General features: G+C 35.3%; 1 protein-coding gene across 9 annotated transcripts in view; it reads right to left on the reverse strand.

Annotated features, from left to right (window-relative positions):
- The window catches only part of GNAS (GNAS complex locus), a 331,282-nt gene that overhangs the window by 127,186 nt on the left and 184,467 nt on the right, over positions 1-19,629 (reverse strand). The window lies entirely within an intron of this gene.

Consider the following 19,629-nt stretch of genomic DNA (forward strand, 5'->3'; position numbering starts at 1 on the left):
TACTGGATTTGAGAGTCAGAAAGACACAAATTCAAATCCTGACTCAAACTTTTGCTTTCTGATCTTGGAAAAATTACTTAATTTCTCTCAGCTTTGGTTTCCTCATCTTTAAAATGGAGATGATAATAATAGTCACTAATCCACTAGGTTGTTTTAAAGATCAAATGAGATAACACAATATTTTGTAAACTTTAAGGTGTTATATAAATGCTAAAAGGAAAATATAAGCATGGAGAAAGGTATGGGAGGAATGAGCATCAGATGAATCTTGGGCATATCTGAAACAAAGGAAGGCTGAACACATAGTACATAGAGTTTAGAATGGAAATACTTCAAAATCAACAGGGAAAGAAAGGAAAGAGAGTGGCTGAGGGAAAACAGGAGCAAACATGTTAATTTTGCTGATTGAGAAGGCAGTATTAAAGGGATAGGGGAAAAAAACCAAAAAGAAGCAGAGGTTACCTTAGATTACTTCTTAGACAACTGCTGAATGAATGAACTGTAGTTTGTTAATGCAATTATATATTATTGCTGTATAAGTAACAAGGAAAAAACAATTTAGAGAATCTTGAGTAGTATCAATTGATACATAGTAAAGTGAACAGAAACAGTAGAACAATTTAGGCAAAAACTACAACACTGTAAAGAAAAACAACTTTGAAAGATTTAAGAATTCCAATTGCTAAATGATGAACAATTTTTTCCAGAGGATCTGTGAAGAAGCAAGTTTCTCATATCCTGACGGAGGTGATAAATACAACATTCAGAGATTTACATTTTTGGACATAGCCATTATATGAATTTGTTTTGTTTGACCTTGATAATTTTTTAAAGAGTTTTTCTTTTCTTTAATCTTGGTTTTTAATTGTGGGAGGGGGCAAGAGTTGGAAGGGAGAGGAGTTTATTGTGTTGCCTATATGGAAATTCTCTTTTAAATGCTTTAAGTTCAGAATAAAAAATTTTTTTAATTGTCAAGAGAATTCTCTAAAAGCCTACTTTAAAGTGAAGAATTTCATTTTGCTTATGATTTTTAATAAAGAGTTTCTAAAATCAACTAACATGGAATAAAATCAGAAAGTTTCATAATTAGAAAAATAAGAAATTAAAACACAAAACAAATTAATATTGCAGGAATCCAAGCTAAAGCCACTTTTCTTCTCTCCCTAACCACATCTTGTACTTTCTCACCACTATTCCTTTGCAGTGTAGTGCCTCTTCACCTCCAAAAAGCTCCCCATCCTTTAAGGCCCAACTCAATATCACCCACTTCCCAAAGTCTTTCTCTACTTACCATCTTGCATGAAGTCATCTTTTAAGCCTCCAATAATCTATGTTCCACTAATGCACCTACATATAATATTCATTGTGTATATCTATGGGCATGCTTTATCACATTTACCATACTGTAAGCTAACTGAAGGAGGATCTCCTGCCACTACCTTCTGAAACTAATACAACACTTTGGTTCACAGTAAGTTTTTAGTAAATGTTATTCTGTCCCCTAAAAATTTTACCACATATTAAAGAAAAATGAATAGGAGAAAAATTTTTAATTGTTTCTCTTTTGAATAGAACATCAGGTAACTTAAGTGTTTTATATTTCTTCTGAGCTACTCAGGAGTACAGTAGATATAGTGCCAGGCTTGAAGTCAGGAAGATTTCTCTCTGGATTAAAATCTGACTTCAGATTTACTAATCATGTGACCCAGGACAAGTCACTAAATCTTGTTTGCCTCAGTTTTCTCATCAGTAAGATGATGGAGAAGGAAATGACAAATCATTCCAGTATCTTTGCCAAAAAAAAAAAATCAAATGAGGTCACAAGGAGGTGAAGTGACTAAATGACAGCAAAATATTTCTTCTATAAACCTATAGCCATCAAAGAGAAGACTAAAGTGTGCTGTAATAGAAAGAGCACTTTTTTTGGAAGACAAAAGACTCCAGGTCCAAATCTCAGCTTTGACCTTTAATACTAAGTATCCATAAGTCAGTAACATTGTCATTATCTTAACAATAAGCATGGACATTACATAGTTCTTTAAAGTTTACAAAGCATGTTAGATATATTTTCTCAATTGACCCTCACAACAACCTTAGTAAGGCAGTACAAGTATTTTTCCTATTTATAGATAAGGACCCTAATTCTCATAAAGGTGAAATGACTTGCTCATGGTTGCTCAAGGTCAGAGCCAAGGTTTTTCTAATGTATGTCCAGCACTCCATCCATTATGTTACCTGATCACTCTTTAAGTTTTGTTTTCCTACCTAAGTTACAGGATTGTTATAAGGAAGAGTCCTTTATAAATGTTAAGGTTCAATACAGATGAGTTATTTTTATAAAGAAATGCAATCTTATACCTTTTAAAGCTTTATTTATTCATACTAATTTTTCAAGAAAAGAAAGTTGAGCAATTTAAGAACTGTTATAACAAAGGTGTGGTCTAATCATAGGCCTAGCATTTTGGCACTTTAAGAAATATGGCAAGATTTGAGCCAAGTAATCTTATAAAATTTCTCTACCTCTTGTTATTTTACCATAAAAATGTTCAACAGAAAAGCAAAATATGTCATATCTAATATGGCCACATAAAAGAGCATCTAATACTTTATTATCCTTTTGTTAGAATGAACTTTTTATTTCTGGCAAGATAAAGTTCATATTATTCATTTAATTGAAAAATATTTTTATGAATATCATTTAAAAGAATAGCTTTAAATATTTATTTACATGTTTATTTCAAATTTTCCTTCTTTTAGCTCATGGTTCTCTTTCCGCAAGAAATATGATTTTTTTTCTCCTTTTCTTTGTTGTTGATGGAGGAAAAAAATGTGGATATAACCAGATAATATTAAGAATGGAAGGTAGGATTAGTGCATATGAGTGAACAGAAAAAATGTGAAAATTATAGGTCATTCTACTAGTAGTCATATTTGAATTACATGTAAATAAATTAAAGAACCTAAGTGTAAATTGTTTTATAAAGCAATAATTATCAAAACTAACTAGGGGGCAGCTAGTTGGGTCATTGGACTGAAAGCCAGGCCTAGAGAGGAGAGGATCTGGGTTCAATTCTGGCTTCAGATCCTCCATAGCTATGTGACCCTGGGCAAGTCTTAACCTCCCATCACCTGGCCCTTACCTCTCCTTCTGCCCTGGAACCAATACACAATTTTATTCTAAAACAAATAGTAAGGGTTGTAAAAAAACTAGATCAATGAAATAGAACAGACATAGCGAATAGTAGTAAAAGATTATAGTAACCTTGTATTTGACAAAAGTATACATTCAGGCTCTTGGTATAAGAAATTTGGGAAAAACCAGAAAGTAGTTTGGCAGAAACTAGGCACAGACCAATATATTATACCACTCACTAAGATATGATCAAAATGGATACATGATCTAGATATAAAAGGTAATATCATAAGCAAATTAGAAGAACAGGGAACACATTACCTATCAGATTTATGTCAGATAGGAGAGGAATTTGTGAGTAAATATGAATGGAGATGGAGAATATTGTGAGATGTAAAGTGGATAATCTTGAGTATTTTATTGAAAAGTTTTTGTACAAATAAAATAAATGTTGTCAAGATTAGAAGGAAATCAGAAATTTGTAGGAAATTTTTCATAGTCTGTTGGATTGAGGTCTCATATCTAAAATATGTAGAGAACTTTGTCAAATTTATAAAAATAAGAGCCATCCCCAACTAATAAATGAGTAAAAAAATGTTTTCAGATGAAGAAATTAAATCCATACGTAAGTATATGAAAGGATGCTCTAAATCACTACTGATTAGGGAAATACAAACTAAAACAATTCTGAAGTATCATCTCATACCTCTAAGATTGGCTAAAGTGACAAAAGGGCAAAAGGACAAATGTTAGAGGGGATATGGAAAAATAGGGACACCAATAAACTGCTGGTAGGACTGTAAACTGATCCAACCATTTTGGAGCTCAATTTGGAATTATATGCAGAGAACTTTTAAACTGTGTATACTTTTTAGACTCAGGAATACTATTGCTGGGTCTAATTCCTAATGTCAGGGAAAAAGGAAAAGAACCTATATGTCCCAAAATATTTATAGCAGATCTCTGTGTGATGGCAAAGAACTAGAAATCAAGGAAATCTGTCCATCAACTCGAAAATAACTGAATGAATTGTGGTACAACGACCTCTCACTTATCACAGGAGTTACTTTCCAGAAACCCCCACGATAGGTGACAAGGGGAGAAACTGGGACTTCTGACTCTGGCTCTGGGAGTTGAAGCTGGCCAGGAGGATTTGTTTCTGTCTCTCTTTGGGGTTTTGATTGACCAAGAAAGGAGGCAAGCCTGACTGTGAGGGGGAAGAAGCTGAACTGATCTTATTTAGTTTCTGTTCCAGACTGAAGGACCCTTGAGAGGGGCTTCTGAAATTAGGCTGAGAGACCTTGAGGACTTTGTGAAGAAGAAGAAAGAAGATTTTAAATAGTTGTCCTCCATCCATCTCCCTAACTGTCCCTCTGTCACAGTTGTGATTGAACTGATTTCCCAAACCCTCAAATTCTTCATATTAGATTAGGGAAACCTTCATCCCACTTTCCTCAATTTTCTTGTCTTGTTATCTCAATGAACCCCTTATCTGAGAAAAGAAAGGAAGTTTTTTCTCAAAAATATAATAGTCTACTCTGGGGAGGAGAGGGATGAAGCCACAAGCTTCAGAAGAAACTGGGAGGGAGAGGGTTGGATAAGAGAGGGAGTAAAGGGAAGAGAAGGTTAGGAAATAGATTTATCCATCAGCCATCAATAGAGATTATAGGCAGACCCCAGAGCATTCCCCTGTGGCAGTATCCCTCTATCTCTCTAGCAGCATCTCTCTGTATCTCTCAGTATCTCTGAAGAAAATGTTTCTATCTCCATAACTAGTAGCAGTTCTCCAGTCACAGTCAAAACAGAGTACATTCCAGTTAGTAAGTTCAAAACAAATAGTAACTCAGATTACCTATTAGTACACAGGAGAGGGAGAGTCCATTGCCTTAAAAATAGCAGCACTTTTTTGATTATTTTTGTTTTTTTTTAACTTGGAAATCTTTATTTAATTTAGAATATTTTTCCATGGTTACAAGATTTATGTTCTTTCCCTCCCCTCCTCCCTCCCCCCTCCCATAGTCAACAAGCAATTCCACTGGGTTTTACATGTGCCATCAAGACCTATTTCCATATTATTGATATTTGCACTAGAGTGATCATTTAGAGTCTACATCCCCAATCATATCCCCATTGACCCATGTGATCAAGCAGTTGCTTTTCTTCTGTGTTTCTACTCCCACAGTTCTTCCTCTGAATGTAGACAGTGTTCTTTCTCATAAGTCCCTCAGAATTGTCCTGGATCACTGCACTGAATAGCAGCATTTTTACTCAGTGTTAGTGATACAAATAAATGTGAAAACTGTCCCTACCCTAAAGAGGCATATATTCTAAAAACAGAAATGACTTGTAAATAATTAGGCACATACAAGATACTGTAAACCTTAAAATTTCTTAGACTTATAAATGTTGGAAATTTCACCATTGGGAAATTTCATACTTGGAAAATTTCTTACTGATAGTCTATTGGAATGTGAACCCCATTGGCATGGGAGGTTCCTCCTCCTCCCTTCTTAAGATTACTTTAGGACAGAAACCTTTTGCTGAACAATGGAAAGGGCTTTGACCTATGCTTAAGCATAGAACAGGAAGTTCTTTGAGTTATGATTGATTTTAGAATTGATACAATAGAGATACTTGGAATGACAGAACCAGGTCTTGGAAATTACAATCTCCACCCTACTCAGTCCTAACAGGATTTAGGAAGGGCTGCAGCATAGATCAAAATTTAATTATTCCAATCTCCACCCTACTCAGGGTAACAGGATTTAGGAAGGGCTGCAGCAAAGGATCAAGATTTAATTATTTGAGAATATGACCTTCAACAGACATGTGCAAAGGGGCAGACCTCTGGGAGGTCCTGGGTTAAGCTAGAGCCACCATTGGCACAGGGAAGACATGGACAGTGATTGGTAGATGTGAGAACTGAGGGGAGGGAACTTGGATGGTTTCCTTAAAGATAGCAGGGTCTGAGGACTGGGGGGTTGGTTGGAGAGGTTTTGCTCTGAGAGGTGGTGCTTTGAGGTCGGCTCTGAAGGAAGCTGGAGGTGGAGGCCCCTGAGACTGTTTCTCCATTTTGGTCATGTGAGTAATAGGGACTGATCTCCTTTCTTTGCCCTAGCTATCTAAGGGCTTGGGCCTTTTGGCCCAGCCTAAACAGAAGGGGCATTTAAGCCCTATTCCCTTCTCTCCCCTTTCTCTCTCCCTCTCTCTCTCTATCTCTAATACCTTTCTTCCTCCTGTTTGTAATTAAACTCCATAAAAGGTTGACTGCTGACTTGAGTTTTCATTTAGGAATTATATAGCTGAATTCCTTGGCGACCTTAAATTAATATATATCAGTCTTTTAAAGTGATTTCCTTGTCACAATACATAGTGTAGAGAAAAGATAATCTGAAAGAAGAAATCGGCATTTGTTGGGGTTGGGGAAAGACAATGACAAAGGCCTTTTTAAAAAAAAATGCTTTTTCCAATTGGACATGAAAACAATTTTTAACACTCTTTTAAAAAATTTTGAATTCTAAATTCTCTCCCTAACTGTCCTTTCTCTGTACCCTGAGATGGTAAGCAATTTGAAATAGATTATACATGTACAATCACACAGAATATATTTCCACATTCATCATGTTGTAAAATAAAACAACAACCAGAAAAACAACAAATAAAGTGAAAAATAGTATGCTTTGATTTGTATTCAGTTCTTTCTCTGGAGGTGGGTAACATTTTTTCATCATGAATCCTTTGGGCTGTCTTTGGTCACTGTATTGCTAAGAATAATGAAGTCACTGATGGTTTATCATTATAAATATTGCTGCTACTGTGGATATTGTTCTCATAGTTCTATTCGCTTTAGTTTGTATCAGTTCACAAAAAACTCCAAGTTTTCCTGAAATTATTCTGCTCATAATTTCTTATAGCACAATAGCATTACATTATAATCATATGCCACAACTTGTGTAACCATGCCCCAATTGATAGATATCCCCTCAATTTCCAAGTCTTTGCTACAATAAAAATAGTTGTAATAAATATTTTCATACAATAAGTCCTTTCCCTTTTATTATTCCTCTCTTTGGGGTACAGACCCAACAGTGGTATTGCTGGGTCAAAGGGTATACACCATATATATAGCCTTTATGCTGTAGTTCCAACTGTTCTCCGGAATGACTGGATCAGTTCATAACTACACTAACAGGGCATTAGTATCCCAATTTGGGGAAAGACATTCTGCAGCAAATAGGACTTTGTTGAGTATTGAGGGAAACCAGGGAAACTACAAGGCAGCGGTGAGAAGGCAAAGATTCTGAGGGCCATTACAAATGTATAGAAAGGCTGGGAGATGGACTGTTACGTTTGAAGAACCGCAAATCAATAGTGTAGCTGGACTGTAGAGTATGTGGAAGAGAAGAAAATATGATTAGAAAAAAAAAGAAAAGGGCCAGGTTATGAAGTCTTAAATGACAAAAATAAGAGTCTGTAGTTGATCCTTAATGCAAATAGGGAGCTATTAGAGCTTGGTGAGCTCCAATAACTCACCAAGCAAGGGGATGACATGGTCAGATTTATACTTCAGAAAAATCCCCCTGACAGCTGAATGGAAGGCTGAGAAGAGAAGGACAAGACTCCAGGCAGGGAGGCCAACCTACTGCAGTGGTCAAGGCAGTAAGTGAAGGCCTGAAAGAGGGTGTTGGCTGTATGAGTGGAAAAAAGGGAAATATTCAGGAGATGTTGTGAAGATGGAAATGACAAAATTTGGCAATAGGAAATGAAGGGTGATTTCAAGGGAAAAAAATCAAGATGACACAGAAGTTATGGACCCCAGCAACTGAAAGCATGGTATTTCCTCAGACAACAAAAGTCAGAAAGACTCAGGATTTAGGGGAAAATCAATCTATCTCTAATCAATAAATATTTCAAAAAAGAATTTCCAGGGGCAGCTGGGTGGCTCAGGGAAGAGTCAGACCTAGAGATGGAGGTCCTGGATTCAAATTCAAAAAGTGTCCTCAGACACTTCCTAGCTGAGTGACCCCGGGCAAGTCACTTAACCCTCACTGACTAGCCCTTACCACTCTTCTGCCTTATAAGCAATATACCGTATTGCTTTTAAGTTGGAAAGTTAGGGTTAAAAAAAAAAAGTAACCCCACTAAAATACAGCTGACAAGTAATCATACAACCAATGCTTGAAGACTGCTCAATAGGATATAGCTCATTATATTTTTGCATGACTCTTATTGTTGGGAAATTCATTCTAATAGCAAGTCCAAATTTACTTCTTTGTGCCTTCTATTAACTGCTCCTAGCTTTTCTCTCTGGGACCAATAATCAAATCTAAAATCAAATGTTTGAATACAGCTTTCACATAGTGGGGAATGATACGTCAGCTCTGAAATTAAAAATGTGAGGACTTAAGTTCTGGGCCTAGACCAATCTGGATATGACAACAAGACCAAAGCATTAATGCTCTCAGTGGATAGAGTATTACATTTGAAGTTAGAGGAACTAGGTTCAAATCTCAGTTCTACTACTACTTGTATGCCCTTGGAAAAGTTCCTTCCCTGAATCTATGTGCCCATTGGTAAAATTTTGACTTTGGGCTAAAGCAGTGATGTCAAACTGAATAGAAAGCCATTCCTGCATATTGACTTAAAAACTATCAATGCTACCATATTTGAACTGTGTTTTTATTTATCTTGTCAAACATTTCCCAATTAAATTTTAATCTGGTTCTGGCCAACTATGAATTAAAAACCTCTGGACTAAATAATACCCTTTTTGATCACATAGGAAGTTTTTCCCTAAGCTACAAATGTTTTCTTCAAATAATTTAAATGTTATAATGTGATAACTTCATGTTATAAAATCTATATTCTTTTTATTCTTAATAAGATGGAGTTCAATATAAAAATTATGCAGTGTGCTGCATATCAAATCCTCAAGCCTATAAATGGTATGAGATTTTTTTCCCCCTAGAAACTACATTTTTTTTTTCTAATTCAGTTTGCTATTTTTGGTCTAAGTAGTATTAAAACATTTGGAAACATTCCAGTATAAGTATGAATATTTTGAGCTCACATTCCTCATGTATCTTCATATGTGAATAGGTGTGGGAGTATATCAAGTATAGAATAACTAAAACAAAAATCCACAACCTAATTTAAGTGTACTACCAAAATATAAAACTCTTCTTCTGAAGCACTTACCAAGTAAATGTAGGTAATCTAGTAAGTTTACAGATTGTCAGCACTTTTCCTTCATTTTTACTATGATTTGAACAATTTAAAAATTGAGCTGTGAATCCAAGAGGGAAATTGTTTAATTCAATCCAAATTAATTTATAAAACCTCAAAGAATTTCAAATAACTTTTATTTTTATTTGCACATTAATGAATCAGTAACTATAGGGTACCAGTGATTTGTAACTTTCTATTAACATTTCCCAAATATTGTTTTACCCCCATCAAAACGTAAGCCCCTTAGGATTGTGATCAGTTCACTTTTGTCTATATTTCAAATACTTGGTAGGTACTTTATAAAGGTTTAAATCATTAGTTAAAGGAAAACAAATTGAAATATTTTTCTTTTAAAAAGTTATACTTTTACTTTACCCTGAATGTGATTATTGAAAAGTTATTGTTTCAAATATTTTTGTAGCAGTATTATATGCAATCACACACAAAAAAACCCTAAAAATAGCTTGAATATTTAACAATAAGAGCATGCTTAAATAGATTTTGGTATATTAATGTGATAGAATACTACATTGCAGTTAAAGCCAAAAAGTACTGGGAATAAAAAAATCTAAAAAGACCTTTATGAAATAATGGAAAAAGAACAAAGCAGAACTGGAAGACTAATACACACACTAACTAGGACAATAAAAGAGGAAAAGTAAATGAGAATAAACAAAGAATTGTATTGAGGACTTAGAAGGAGTGACTTAAAAAAAACTATCATACTTAATGTCACCATTAATTAAGTTAATAAATGCTATCAAGCTTCTAATAAAATATTTAAAAACTACATTTTCATTATTAGTGAGTTCTAATTTTATAATCTATTAGTAATAATTACACAATTTGTTTTCAAATTAACCATGTTGCATAAATCTATTTAAATATTTTATAGAGTAGAGCAGCTTATTACAGAGTTATTGTGTCAAGGAAGTTTATCCCTTCCCCCTTCTGAGGAGCTTTACCTGCCTATCAAACATTCCTGACATAGCAGAGCTGCACCAGGGTTGCATCTGTGTACTTTCTGTACATCAATAAAAGTCAAGGTTGGGGGATGCTCAGGGGGGGAGAATCGAGAGAGAATCCAGAGAAAAGGAGAAGAGAACAGAGCAGACAGGTAAGATAGAATGAGGAAGAGACTGATAGGCTAGGCATCACAAAGTAAGGTTACTTTGGAATGTTTGTCTACCCTTCCAATAAACTTTATAAAATATATATATGGGTAGAAATATTATTTAATTCATACACTATTAATATCAAAGGCCAAGTCAACGTCCCTTGAAATATAAAATAAAATGTAACATGGGGACATTCTGAAAATCTTTACCTCTACCAATTCAAAGTAATCTCAGAGTCTCTATCTCTACCTCTATCATAATTAGTATTCTAGTAGCCTCCTGACTAGAACTGACATGCAGAGTGTTCTCTGTGGGCTCTCTGAGGATATTTTTTCACATTACCTTCCCCTCTGCCCAGCAGCCTAATGGGAGCACTTCTTCCTCCCTTGTATGGGGGGGGGGCATTCCTCACACTCAGTGGGGTGGGGGTGACACAAGGTCATTGGGGGGAGAGGGGGCACAGCACTCCATCTAGGGGTAGGCCTGGCACTCCAGCTCTAAAAGGTTCACTATCACTGTCCTAGGGCAATATAAAAATAGCTTTTGTCCTAGCATTGATTTATGCTTAGACAACCTTAGACGAGGTGAATTATTTTCAATTAAGAGAAACAAATAGTTGTTAACTAAAAGATTGAACAAATTAAATCTAGCAGAGTATAGGTGAGTGGATTTCAATGAAATCTAACAGAAAAAGATGAAAATATGTGAAAATTTAATCCAAATATTTTTGGAACTATCATCTCTATTCTAGTGTTTCACCACGTTAAAATATATTATATTTAATTAAATCAAATTAAAATTTTGCTTTTGCTATTTCCATTTTAGACTAAAATTAAGAATTTTACATAAAATAAGTAATATTTATAAAATTATTACTTGACAAAATAATTTTTAAACGTATGCTGCAGTAAAGTATTTCTAGGCTCTAACGCCTACTATTTCCCTGTTTCATGCTCTCTCCCAACCACCTTGGAAGATTTATGAACAGTTACTGTTCCAGGAGAATATTCTAGGATAATCATTCTCAAAGTTGTTTTGCAGAAACCATAGTATTTTTTCCTGGAGGGAATTATGGCACACTGAACATTTGAGTTAGCAATACCATGAGAGACTTGAAAATCACTCATGTGCAGTTTCCCTTCAATAGGATTATCCATTGTTCAGTTCTTTGAAAATTCTAGGTCTCATACATTTTGAAGTTAGTGTATATGGAAAGACACATTTTATTATGTTCCAAATATAATATTCATCATTCTATGTAGTAAGTAATCTAAAATGGCACAACATAACATTTCATGGCATAACTAGCAGAATTACTACTCTTGAACATAGAAGGGAAATATTGGAGATTATAAATATTCCATCAATTAGTAAGTATTTATTAAGTACTCTGTGCTAAGCACTGGGAATGCAAAAGGAGGGAAAAGATGGTCCAGATTCTCAAGAAATTTACAATCTACTATGAGACACAACAAGCAAACAAATAAACACAAGGTAATCTTTATATAAAACAAATAGGAAATATTTAGCCAGCCAGGAAAGGGGAGACACTGGAATTAAGAATTATTAGGGAAGGCTTCAGGAGTGGCAGGGGGAAGCACATCCTAGGTGTAAGGAACAGCTAGAGGGAATGCCTAGAGCAGAACAATTAAATGTCTTGTTGGTGGAAAAACCACAAGGTCCATTTTAATGGATTGAAAAGTAGGTATAAAGGCTGAAGATGTAAAAAACTGGAAAAGTAGGGATTAGATTATGAAGGGCTTTGAATTCCAAACAGTGCACTTTGCATTTGTGTCAGGAGGCAATCCTGAGCTATGGAAATTTAAGGAGTAGGGACAGAGAGTGATTTATCAGACCAGAGTTTTTGGAAAATCACTCAAGTGGATTAAAGGAAAATAGATTAGAATGGGGAGAGACTGAAGGCAGACCCATCAACATACTATGGCAATAATTGAGGTGTAAGGTGATGAAGATCTGCATCAGAGGGGTAGCAGTGTCAGAAGACAGAAGGAGGGTTATTCAAAAGATATTGTAAAGATGAAATCAGCAGGTCTTGACAACAGTTTGGATACAGGAGATGAGAGATAGTAAAGAATTCAGGATGACTCTTAGGTTGTAAGCCTGAGAGAACAGAATGATGGTATTGCTCTCTACAGTAATAAGAAAAGTAGGAAGGAGGAAGGATTTAGAGAAAAAGATAAGAGTTCTGTATTTGACATAATGAGTTTAAGATGTTTATGGACATCCAATTTGAGATGTCTGAAAGGCAGTTGGAAAAATGAGACAAAGTCAACAGAGAAATTGGGACAGGAAAGGCAGATTTAAGAAGCATTAGCAGAGATAATAAACCTATAGGAGCTTATGAGATCACCAAATAAAACAGAGGGAGAAGAGAAAAAGGATAGGGTCCTGAAAAACATCTCTGGTTAGAAAGTTTGATCTAATTTATGATCTGTCAAAAGAGACTGAGAAGTGGTGAGAGAAGCAGAAGAACTGAGAATAGTGTCTCAAAAACTCAGAGAAGAGAGTATCAAAGAAAGAGCTATAACAGTGTCAAAAGCTACAGAGCTAGCAAGAAGAATGAGAAAAGGCCATTGTATTTGGCAATGAAGAGATCCTTAGTAACTCTGGAGAGAGTAGAATAATGACAAAGGTCAGAAGGGGTTAAGAAGTAAATGAGAGGAGAGAAAGTAGAGGCACAGATGGTAGATAGCCTTTTAAAGAATTTAACTACAAAGAGCAGAAGAGATAAAGGACAACCTTTAGAGAGATGAAAGAATCAAGTGAGGTTTTTTCAGGAGGGGGAGACATGTTTGTAGGAAGTAGGAAATGAGTGTCAGTCAGTAGAGAAAATCTGAAAAAAAGTTGAAAGAGTAGGGATGACAGAGGGGAACAATCTGTTGAAGAAGACAGAATGGAATGGGATACCTTGAACAAGAGGGGATCCCTTTTAAGTAGCTAGAGTAAATAAGCACAAGCAAAACACACAAGCTTATAGCTCAGAGTTTGGCCATAGGAATCTTCCATGGCAGTGACTCAGCCTCAACCCTCTAACCCACAAGAGATGGAGACACTGATTCTGCCCATTAACAAGAGGGAAATGGAAAGGGACAGGAAGAGGGTGTAGAAATGAAATTCACTTAGGGCCACAGGATGGTGTTGGGCAAGGAGAACTGTAGACACTCAAAAGTAGACTTAACACCCAGTTGTGGTTAGGCCTCTTCCTCAGAAATTTACTTAAGACAAAGACCTGGCCTATGATCTCCATATCCTGAATATGAAGAGGTTGAGGATCTTCAGTAATTTAGCCTCTAGGGTGAACAGTGAACAAAGAAGGGGCCAAAGTATGAAGAATTGGAATCCTTAAGTCTGAGACTGGAAGTATAAGAGAAAAACTATAAATAAAGCCAAACATTCAAAAGTAAAAGTCTAGCTCCCATGCACATATATCTACAGAAAAGTTCATGAAAACAATTAAAAAGACTAAATGAAACCTTAAAGAAAAACCAGAATAGAACACCTGAAATAAATATAACACAAAATGAACCAAACTAATATTATCTTGCAAATACCCTAGAAATTATAGCAAAAGAACAAGAAACTTTCAGAATGGTTCAAAAGAGAAACAAACTTTTTAAAACAAGAAATTAGAAATGAGTTTGGGGCAGAAATCTGAACTCTCAATAAAACAAAAGTAATGGGGTAGAAAAAATTGAATACATCATAGAGAATCTCTCCAAAGAACTAGAAGCCCTAAAAGATACCACAAAAATACTAATACGGAAGAAAATTAGGCAGAATGGGAACAAAGTAACAATGTTAAAAAGACCCATCAATTTTATATCATCTGTACTAGGGGATCTTGAAGTCAGGGTTTGCAGGGGTAATTTAGTGACTAAAATTCTCTCAAAAAACTAAAACAAATGAAAGACCCGAATATTATATTTCAGGAGGAGAAATACATAAAATCTGTTTTGACTAATGAATTTGGATACTGAAACATTGGGTTATTAAATCTACAAAATCATGCCAGAAACAAAAACTCACACTTCAAACTACAAATCATATAGTAGCTAAATTTAGCAGTTTTGATTAAAAGCTACAAATTTTGCAAGCAGACTGTAGAAAGTCCTTAAAATATGAAGAGGGTATAGTTTAAATAACACAAAATCATTCCACATTCACAAAAAATAGGAGAAAATAGAATAATATAGTTTTCTTTCTTTTTTTTAAAAAACCCTTACCTTCCACATTAGAATCAATACCATGTATTGGTTCTAAGACAGAAGAGTGGTAAGGGCAAGGCAATGGGGGTTGTTACTTGTCTAGGATCACACAGCTAGGAAGTGTCGGAGGCTAGGTTTGAGCCTAGGACCTTCTGTCTCTAAGGTCCTATCCTCAATCCACTGAGCTATCCAGCGACTCCTGGATTAATGTATTTCAAAAAAGCAACAGTAGATTCACTGAACCTAATGATCAATTTTTAAAAAGACAGATGTTTAATCAAGAAAAGAAGCATTTGAGGCATTCCTGTTTTTAAAAAAAGAGGTGAGAGACTTCTTTGTAAACACTTCAAACAACAGAAACACAAATGGAAAATAAGTACAATGATCAAGGAAATACATCCTCTTGTCTTAATAGATTTTTTTTTAAAGGATTAAATTGGGGGTAAGGGTAAGGAAAGGGCATAAAACAATGAAGACATCATCATGGGATAAAATGGACCTAAGGAACTACAGATCCAAACTTGGAGGGAAAAAAAAATCAAGAGATGGAAAAGTTGAAGAATTTAATTTAAATTTCATGAACAACACCCTTCACCTCTATAAGAGAATCAGTCTTTTTGTGAAAGAGAATAACAGGATGGTAGATTAAATGAAAGGAGGGAAGAAAGACTACTAAAAATCTACAAGAGTAATGGATATTTTTCTTTTAGTTTCTTAACTAAGTGGAGATTTCTATGGGAGAAACAGCACAATAAGCAATGGTAAGAAAGAAGCGGGACAGAGGTGATATCAAGAATGGTCTTACCTAGGGAGGTAAAAGGAAAGAAAGTGTCCTAGTAAAGAGCATTCCTTTGGGAAATGAGGTATATACCTAAAGCAAGTCAGAGATATCTTCCAATGGGTTTCACCTGGGAAGATTTAACACATTAGAGAGTCCACCTTCTATTAGAGTCAGAAGTCTCTATATGGCATCCAACCCCATAAAATGAGAGGCCTAGGGAGAGAATTTAAATAAACTCAAAGAATGTGGAGTGATTTCATATGCTAACCATATTGTAGTGTATGCCTTGGACTTAACTCTGAGGTTTTATTTGTGGTGTCACCCGATAAAATGACAGAAAACAAAAGACTGGTATAGTCAAATATTGAAAGGATTGTGGAACAGTGGGTTATCTTACTGCTTCATTGTTAGTGGAGTTATGCATTAGTACAACCATTTAGGAAGAAATTTAGAATTAAATAAAGTGGTTCAAATGTTCATATTCTTTGACCCAGTGATTTGACTACTGATCATATATCCCTAAAACACTGAAGTGACGGAAAGATCCCATATATTCCAAAATAGTTAAAGCTACACTTTTCAATGTAACAAAGAACTACAGACAAAGAAGGTGTTAATTTACTGAGAAATAGCTGATCATTGGTGGTAAATATGAATGACTATGCCGCAAGAAACTACAAATATAACAAATACTACAAAAATAACAAATAACAGAGCATGGAAAGAATCAAATGAGATAAAATTTGTAATAAGCACTTAGCACATCATAGGTACTTAATAAATGCTTTTTTACTTCTGTCTCCCCCATTTTCCCTCTCTATCCTTTATATACACTGTCTCCCTGGGGAAAATTTAAGTCACTCAAAAGGGTTCAAACTGTTCCATTTTTGCCTATCCATCCCCAAAACAATGTCACATAATAAGTAAGCACTTAAAAGCTTATTGATCAATTAAACTCTTACATTTACATGATTTTCTCTGGTAGATTAAAAAGTCACTGTTTTCACTCTAATTTGTTTACAGGAATGATATTCAACTTTCATCTTTTCCCTTACAGGTTTTTTGGGGGGTGGGATATTTATTGCCTTACTGTGACAGAAAATTCAAACAGGAAGTCAAACTTTCACTTGCCTTGGTCTAAATTGGCTGAAAAGCTAGGAGGTATTAAACTTGTGCTGTTTAATTCCAAATGGGGGAACTAAGAGAAGTAGGAGGATGTTGCAAATATAGTCTTTTAAGGCTTAATATAAGGACAAAACTTTTAACATTTGAAATGTCTGTAAGGTTGAAGGTTTTGAAAGTAAAGTGTTTCCCTTAATTTGCACTGTTCATGCAAAGGCTTAATGTTTACTTTTTCATAGAAGGCATTTTTGTGCAGGGATTGGATTACATTCCCTCTGAAGTCCTTTTGAAATTCTATGATTTTTTTTTTTTTATAAATCAAAGAGCTGTTCTTCATTAAAGCAAGCAATGGATGACTTGGAAATTATTTTGGGTTTAGTTAATTTTATGCCAGTTAAACATAAATTCTTTTTTTTTTTTGGTGAATGGATTATCCTTAAAACTTTTATCAACACTTAAAAAAAGGAAGTACTTTAAAATATAGTATTTAAAAATTTTATAACACTGCTTTGTCTCAGATCACCAGTTCCATCCATCATAACCATCAATAATACCTCAATCTCCACCTCACAAGACAATCTTGTCCTCTGAAAGCTTGTGATTTTTTAGAGGAAGTCCATTAATTACTATAATTGACTACTGGTTGTTACTTCAAGGTCATTAAATTCTAATATTTATTATTATTTACTTATTAACAACTTCCTAGAAACCAATTTTTGATAAACTGTTCTCAACTCAACTATCATCACACCTAAATTTGAGGTAGTTTAAAAAATATTCTAAAAGTCTTACACAAAGATTGTCAACACAAAATGTTCCTCTTGTCACTTAGGGCTTAAATAAAATAGGGAAAAAAAGAAAGAAGAAAGGAAAAATTAGAGAGAAAAAAAGGTAAAATCCAGCAATCTGGGATTGGGCTAGGTAAAGGGACATCAGAGAAGTAGGACTTCTTAATTATAGATATCTACAATGACGAATTAATCCTATTCTTTTTCTTTCTGCTTCCTTTTCTTTGGAATGACTGGGCTATTTGAGGTAGCAATTTGAGGAAATTATGGATATTATGAAGGGGAAAACACAGCTAACAATCATAACCATGAATGTGGCTAACCTTCTTGAGGTCATCTACATTAGGTGCCTCCACTTCTCCTTTCATTTCCTTCTTAATTCTCTATAGTCTAGCTTCTGACCTAGTCATTCAACCAAAACTGCTTTCTAAAATGACCAATGCTCTCTTAATTGTCAAATTCAGTAGCCTTTTCTTAAATCTCAATTCTTTTTTTACTTCTCTGCAGCCTTTGACACTGCTGATCACCCACCCTCACTTCCTTGACACTCTCTTTTCTCTAGATTTTAAGGCCACTACCCTCTCCTAGTTCTCTCCCTTTCTATCTGATCATCTCTTCTCAGCCTTTACTAGATCTTTTTCCAAGTCATTCCCATTAATCTTGGGTGTCTTACAGTTTCTTGTCTTGTACCCTCTCTTTTTTCCTTCAGTACTATTCCATTTGATAACATCAGTTTTTGTGGATTTGATTTATTATCTCTAAAATTATGTCTCTCAGATCTACTTATCAAGTCCTAATCTCTCTAACCTCTAGTCTCCTATCTCCAAGTACTTACTAAACATCTTGAAATGGATATCTTGCAGACATCTTCAACTGAACATGTTCAAAACTAACTAGTCCCCTTTGCTTTTGAATCTCTCTCTTACTGTCAAGGGTATCACCATTTTCCCAGTCCCCCAGGCTCACAACCTAGGTATCATTTTTAACTCCTCACTCTCATCCCACTCATATCCAATCTTCAATTAAACTTTATTTAGTAAACATTTATTAAATACCTAAAATTTATTAAATAAAATATTAAATGTATTAAATACCTTAAAAATGTGCCAAGCACTGTGCTAAGGATTAGGGATATTATAAAAAAAGAAAAAGAAAAATGGTGTCTGCTCACAAGGAGTTTATGACCTACTGGAAGAAGATAACACAAAAAGCAAAACTGGAATGCTGAGAGGACAGAGATGAACACCTGGTTTATACATGGAGCATCATATTTCATGGAGTTCATACAAAGCAGAGCTCCAGATAAAAGTGGAAGGCAACTGTTGCCAAGGTCTGTCCATTTCACCTTTTAAATATCTCTTAAGTATGTCTCCTCTCTTCAGATACTGCTACCACAGTGGTATAGGTTCTCATCTCCTTATACCTAAGACTATTTCAACAGCCTGCTGGTTGCTCAGCCTGTTACAAGTCTCTCCCCACTGTAGTACATCCTCTATTTAGCCACCAAAGTGATTTTTCTAAAGCGTAGTTATGAAATGGGCACTGTACCCCAGAAACCCAGGCAAACTATTGTCAAGGGAACTCCCTTGTTGTTTTTCTAACTCTGAGACTAAAAACATCCAATGACCCCACCTAAGGTCCTGAGATGACTATCTTCCTTTGATCGTCCTCTAGATGGTCAGAAAGATGCACCTTCAGACCACACCTCGATCCTATTGGACATCTGTTTGTCCCCTAAAACTAAGGAATCTTTATGTCCCCAGGCAGACCCCAGTACAATCACCCCACCTCATGCCTGAGTGACTAACTGTTGTGAAGAATGTATAAAATCCCTAGAACTGATGTCGTCTGAGGGATAGCCTCTCCATCCATGCTGTCCTCTTGGGGGAACAGCCTTTCCTTTCATGCTGTCTTCCCAGGGAACTGCTCCCCATCTTGCTTTTCTACCTTGCTATCCTCCTGGCCACTCTCAACATTACTTTCTAAATTAATAAATCTCTTTTTGTTTTTAAGCTAAGTTTTGGAGTCATTGCATACTTGCAAAAGGCATCCTTCCTGAACCCCAAAGGGTATCCCTTCCTTGCCCATAACAGTTCCAACTGTTATTCTCCTTCTCAGTAAAATTCAGCAGCTTCCATTCAACTCCAAGATCAAATACCAAGTCCTCTGTCATCCAAAGTCCTTTATAACCCATTGCCCTGTCCTCGCAAACCAACCACATCTTTTCAGTAGT

This window comes from Monodelphis domestica, chromosome 1 (assembly GCF_027887165.1).
Source record: "Monodelphis domestica isolate mMonDom1 chromosome 1, mMonDom1.pri, whole genome shotgun sequence".
NCBI classification, from domain to species: Eukaryota; Metazoa; Chordata; class Mammalia; order Didelphimorphia; family Didelphidae; genus Monodelphis; species Monodelphis domestica.